The sequence below is a fragment of the Talpa europaea genome, assembly GCF_964194135.1.
Source record: "Talpa europaea genome assembly, chromosome: 11".
Classification (NCBI taxonomy): domain Eukaryota; kingdom Metazoa; phylum Chordata; class Mammalia; order Eulipotyphla; family Talpidae; genus Talpa; species Talpa europaea.
Window position 1 is genome coordinate 54,959,992 of NC_140078.1, and position 6,535 is coordinate 54,966,526.

Here is a 6,535-nt window from a genome sequence, read left to right on the forward strand (position 1 = left end):
CAGAACAGGGTGGGCTTTAGATGACTGGGCTCTGGCCCACACCCCAGTTCTTATATGCATAAATAAATAAAAATAAATCTTAAAAAAAAGACTGGGCTCTGGATTCACTCACTTGGATTTAAATCTTGGCTTTCATCCTAACAATCTGAGCAACCCTAGGCGAGTGATGCCAGGCCCTTCAGCCATCCTTATGTGTAAGAAAGAGAAACTGTCAAGCGAGAAATGGATGGGAAATGTATGTCAAGCATGCAACACAGTGTTTGATACACAGGATATTTTTATTAGAAAGTATGACTGGCCATTGTGTTATTTATTTTTGTTATTTAGAATGAGTGACATTGGGACCATTTAAATGACTGAACAGCTGAAAAGTGTTGCTATGTTAATTCCTCAGGAGAGACAATTCCTTAATAACCCCAAGGAGTCGATCTCTAGTAATATAACCTGCTTGGGGAACTATTTGGGGAACTACTGGGGGCAGGGTTCCTACCTCAATGACTTCATTCAAGTATTCCCCCAGCAGATGTCCTGCATTAGGAACCTGGGTAAATGCCTTGAACCCCTAAAGTGAAACCCACAAGTGGTTTTGCATTCATCCAAAGGAAAATATTGTAGAACCCAGTCTTTCCCTTTGTCTTTGTTACTCTCCAGTGCTTTGCTAAAGTCCAGAGAGGGTATTTGCAGGGCTTTCCAATTTTCAGACTGTAACAGAGGAAAAACCGAATTTGATCTCTTGGGGCTTAAAAGAACAGCTCTGAATCTGGGACCACTTGAACAGAAACCAGCAGGACCATGGTCTGCTGTTTTTCAGCTAAGCCTGTTATTAATTCTCTCTGAATGCAGCGACACACGCAGATGAGGAAGAGTTGATTAACAGCGTGCAGCTTGCTGGTTGATCTGGGCCCACAAATGCAGTGGCATGTGGGTGGGGGAATCTAGAGGTGTTCCTTGGGCAGAAAAAAAAAGAGCCCAATATTGTGTTGCTCATCCCACTTTGCATTAATACTACTGTTTTGCATTTAATTAGTGGCCAGTAGTTAAGTCAAACATCTAACATTTTGGTTGTGTCCTTGAGCTGCAGCAGCCTGTTAATCATGACCACCCCCCCACCCCCTCCCCCGCACCACCACCCCCTTCTTTTGATGTGCTATTCTTCAGGCAAATAAAAGGACCCAGATTAGATGGGACTGGTAAAAGCTGAAGAGGGATTTTGGTTTGCAGGTCCTTCCTGATGTTTCATGATTAAAGGGGCCCTGGCAGGTGTAGAAAAGAAAAATTGGTTTATATACCCTTCACGAGTGGGCTTCTCTTTAATGTCTTGGAAAGTGGGAAACAGATGACGGGGAAAATAATAGAATGAAACTAATGGAATAAAGGTGCGGGAAATATTCTGTGAGCCTCGACCCAAAGAATGAAGGAGAAGGATCAGTGATTCGCTGGAACGTAGCGGATGAAACATTGATCCAAGGGGGCTTATGGGAGGGGAGGGGAGAGGTGCCGTGGAGGTGAGGTGCAGAGAGGAGAATTGAAATGATTTCACAGCGTTTGGGCTGATGGTCTGGGCTCTGGAGCCCTCTGTGTGGGTGGAAAACATGCTATTACTAATAGGGTTTTAAGCCAAGGCAGCCCCACCTGCTGAGGCATATCCTAACACACATACGCCCTTCCCGAGAAGGTTTGTGGTATTTTATTTTCCTGTTTAACCTTTTCTGACAGACTGACATAAATTAAGCAATCTTTCCTTTCTGTCCTCCTACCTGCTACTCCAAGATTATAGGTGAGCTTACATTTTTGTGTCTCCCTTGTTGGTTCTTTGGTTTGGTTATAAAGCACATTGTGTCTGGGGATGTTCAGTACATAAAAGGTGTTCAAATATTTGTTGAACAAATGATTAGCTTTGGGAATTCTGTTAATCTTGCTTTCTATTAGGGGTCTTGAGGGTCTAGCTTCCAGCTCTGGTTTTGGGGGTGTGTGTGTGTGTATTTGCGTGTCCTTATGTCTTTGTTAGTGTCCCCTTTCTCTTTATCACTCAACCAAAATCCACAGGGAGCATAAATCTTTTGAATAAATCTGACTTTAATTGGACAACATCTTTTCATTGTTGATGTTTTGTCTTTGTCTTGGGAGAAGATGATGGAGACCTGAGGGAAAGCAGTTAAGAATCTCCAAATACAGACGTCTCCAGAAAAAAAATGGATTATGGAGGGTTAATCTTTACAATTCATTTTATCGATTGGCTTGGCATAATTGCTCTTTCTGAACATCAGCAGTGTCTTTGCTTTCAGCAGGCAGCTGCTCAGAATGTGAACAGTGCCCTTAACATGTTTGGGGGCTACAGTTACCGAAATGTAAATCCAGCAAAAGAGAATGATACAGAGTTTGACATCATGTTTGGGGATGCAAAATTAAAGTGAACAGGTATTTCAGTTAAAAATCTATCATCAAATCTTCTTTACTTATTAATATACCAGGAGGCAGTAGTTCGTATTTCTCAAACAATTAAGCATCAAGCATTGCATTACCCTTTAAGTGATGTTGTATTAGGACAAAACTATAGGGTTGTTACAGTGGAATCTGGTTGCTCATGGGATCTAATGCTGGATTAATTGTATAAGAGAGAAATTATATATAGTCAGAATTAGTCTCTGACAAAAGGACATATGAAATATTGGACTGTCGGAAACCATGAGTATTTTTCCTGTTTTTCAAGCAAAAATGTGTTATGACTTTTCCGACAACCCAGTGTTTTTCTGTACAACCCTGGGAAGAATTCTTAACCTTAGCATTTTAGTATCACTGAGCTAGTCCATAAGAAGGAACAGAAGGAATGTCTACATACAGAATCTGGGCATTCCAATTTGTTGAGTAGATGAATGGGGAGTGAATTCTGCTCATTGCATAGAATGGGTGATGGGTCGAGAATTTTTTAGTATTTTTTGACTTAAAGGGTTGGCGCACTTCTCTTTTAATCTTAAGCCTCTTTAACCTAAATCTCTCCTGCTAGATTTGTTGTTGTGAGGTTTAAAAGCTATGGTGGAGGCAAACCCTGTTATATTCCAAAGGGAATTTGTATATTAAATGTGCCTATTAGTATTATTAGTGACCTCGTTTGTCGAAAGGAGAAATTGAAGCATGCTGAGTGACTTGCCAAGGTTTCTGTCAGAGACAGACACCAGGATGGCCTGTCATGTTCCCTGTTCACACCTCTGTGTAGTTGTCTCCCCTTGAGTGTGGGTGGGAGATCCTTGTGCTAACCAAAGCAGTCCAGCAAAGGTCATGGGCTGTCACTTCTTCATTATGTAAACTCTTCCTGGCAGGCTTGCTCTATAGACTCTCTGATGACTAGGAGATAGGAGTGGGCATGTTGGGGAAACCCTTATGTCAAGGAAATGTGGGTGACCTCTATGAGTAGAGAGCAGCTCTGCTTAGAGTCAGAAAAAGCCCTGAAGTGCACAGTCTTGCAACCACAAGGTTGAGGGATGAAAGTTGCCAACAGAGATGCCAGTGGGGGAGTGGACTCTTACCCAGTGGTGCCTGCACATGAAAACTCAACCCTGGCTGATCGCTTGGCTGCACGTTCATGAGACTCTCAGCAGGGCCTCTAGTGCCCTAAGTTGTGTCCAGGTTTCTGAACCACAGGAAAGTGAGATAGTGATGTGTGCTGCTCCAGGTCACCAAATTTGTAGTACTTTGTTATGCAGCAGTAAATACATAGTCACACAACTCATGGTACCATCTAATGGTACATATGAGGCTGTTACTAGATCTGGAAGGATCTTCAGGGCATCTAGACTGGCTCCCTTTTGGTGGATTCCTGGCTCTTCCACAGTCCCAAGCAAATATCGACTAGGGGAGTGCATTGTCTTTTGAGGCATTGTACTCCATTTGGACAACTTCATATTTCATCGATTGACTGACTCACTTATTCAATAGTCGTATTTACAGAGGGTCTGCTTGGTTGCAGGCACTGTGCTGGATCCTGGGCAGTGAGTATAATGGCCATGGGCCCTGCCTTATACTGACATTGTCATAATTATCAAACACTTGCTCATGCATTTTATCTTACAATAATATCTCAAAGTCCTAGTTTTGCCCAAAGAATATTTCCAGTCTTTTTTTCCTGCAAGGTAGTACTTTAGATATTACATACTGGTGTCATTTTGTCCCCTTGAGTCTTTGTTGCTATTCTCCCAGTTATTTCTACCTGTGGCATACAGCTTGGTGCAGCCCAATATAGTAGCCATGGGCCTTATGCGGCTATATAAAATGAAATTAATTAGAATTAAATAAAACTGAAAATTCAGTTCCTCAGTAGCACTAGTCACTTCTCAAATGCAGAGTAGCCATGTGTGGTGGTGACTGCCGCATGGGGGATAGGGAACATGCCATCGTGGCAGGAAGTGCTCTGTGATGAGGGGATTGTAGCTCCTTCATCCCTGTCCCGGATGCTGAAAGAATGCTCACCTGTCCTTAATTTGAACTGAATAATATATCGCTCATTCTTGTCTAACAACTGTTTCTTTTCTAGTGTTAAGTAGTGTACTTTAGTGTACTTTGAAAATAAGATCAAAGTAATATATCAGCAGCCATATTATATTACTCTTTTCAAATTCCAAATCAACTCAGACATTTACAAGCAGTCTCTGTCTGTGCAACCAGAGAGCAGAGTTTGTTCTATCCTGAACTTGTCCACTTGAGTTTTTGGACTCAAGCTTAATATTATTTATCTCTAGAGAATTTCATCTTGTTAATTTCAGTGGCTTGGCCATCTTACTGATTTTTTCTTTTTCAATTTTGCTTCTAGCATTTCAGAATTTTTTTCCTTTCTGGTTTCAGGCCATCCTCAAATTTCAGTGGAATGCTGGCAGCATCAGCATCCAAGTCATCAATCAACAGATGAGTAGGACAGGGCTCTGGATAGAACCCCATGGCATATGACCAGAGACTACCCTCTGCAGTGACAGGGACATAATTAATCACCACTTTGAGTAGAAAACTTTCAGTGGATTATTTAGTCTACTTATTTGCACTATGTCCCAGCCTATATTTCCATGTGTTTTTGCACTGGATTTTTATGAAACAAAATGCCTAGCTGAATTCTAGATTTTATGACCATCACAATCTCTTAAACATAATTTCAGTGACTGAAAAAATGGAATGAGCACTGCCTCATATGAATTAGTCTTAGGAAATCCATGAAGATTTCAAGCAATCATTGCTATTCTAAGCATTTATCCTCACTTCCTCCCCATGTTAATAATGGCATTCTAGAACTTTGTGTGTGATTGGCAGATGTTTACTGACTTAGCTTTGGCAGAACCTATGTTGTCAATCTTTTTCCTTTACTGGTACAGTTCCTGTTCTCCAGGATTCTTCAGAGTTTGCCAAAGAAGTTTTTGCCATCTTCCACCTCTTGCTATCAGTATCATGGGGTTTAATTCATCAGGACCAGGAGCCCTGGACTTGTTCAGAGAGGGCAGGCCTTCTGACAAGTGGAGCACCTATCTTGGAGCTCAATTCTCTCTAAACTGGCGTCCCCTCTACCCTTTATGAAAAACATTTCACCCCTCTTGACAGAACACAGACAGACTGGAGGCTGAGTAATTCCATTTGCTGTCACCGGTTAGCATACTACCCTTTCCAAGCAGGAGACACAGGTCGTCTTGTTCTCCTTGCCCTGAGCATAACAAAAATAGCCCTTTTGTAGTTCTTCACATTTTCTGCTGGGCTCAGCTCATTCCAGTATTTTGCCTTCCTGACATTCGTATCAGAAGCTGGAAGATTTTTCATTTGCAGATCGAGGCATTCTCCAAAGCAGATGACTTTAAAGGCGCCAACTAGATAGAAAGCTATTATGTTGACGATGACAGTGGGTGCGTATCTTTGCCTCCACCTTCTGTTTGGACAATGAACATTAATTTCTTTGACTACTTTGGGTATTAGTGGAGGATCAGTTACTCTAAAGCTTCTCTCCCTTTCCTTTTTTTCTCTCTTGGCTGGAATCACATTATTGAGACCCTTTTATGATGGTTATAATATATTGTGGAAAGTAGTTTTCAGATGGCACTGAGTTCTGTGCAACATACAGGTTTTCTCTACAGGCAGACTTCCAGCTCCTTTAAAGCCCCATCACCAAGGAATGTCAGTTGTGTGGTTAACACTGATTTAACAAAATCCTGGAGTGGTTAAGAGACAAAGTCTGGAGTCAGATCCTTGATGAATCAAATCCAAGCCTCCCTACTTACAGTTTTATGACCTTGGCCACATTATTTGCCTCTAAGAAGTCCCTACTTCAGAAGACCGTTGCTAGCCTAGAATGAGTTAATGTATATAACAAGGTTTCAGCATGATATCTGGCATGTAGTTAATGCTAAATAAAAGTTCTCTAATAGCAGTGATTATTATTTGCATACTGAGTCTTCCAAGGCTCAAAGGCCCTAAATAATTTAAATTAAAGGGCAGTCAGCTGGCAAGATCTTCATTTCTTATGCCCAGGAAAGGACTTGTGCAATCAATACCTGGTTTTCTGTTATGT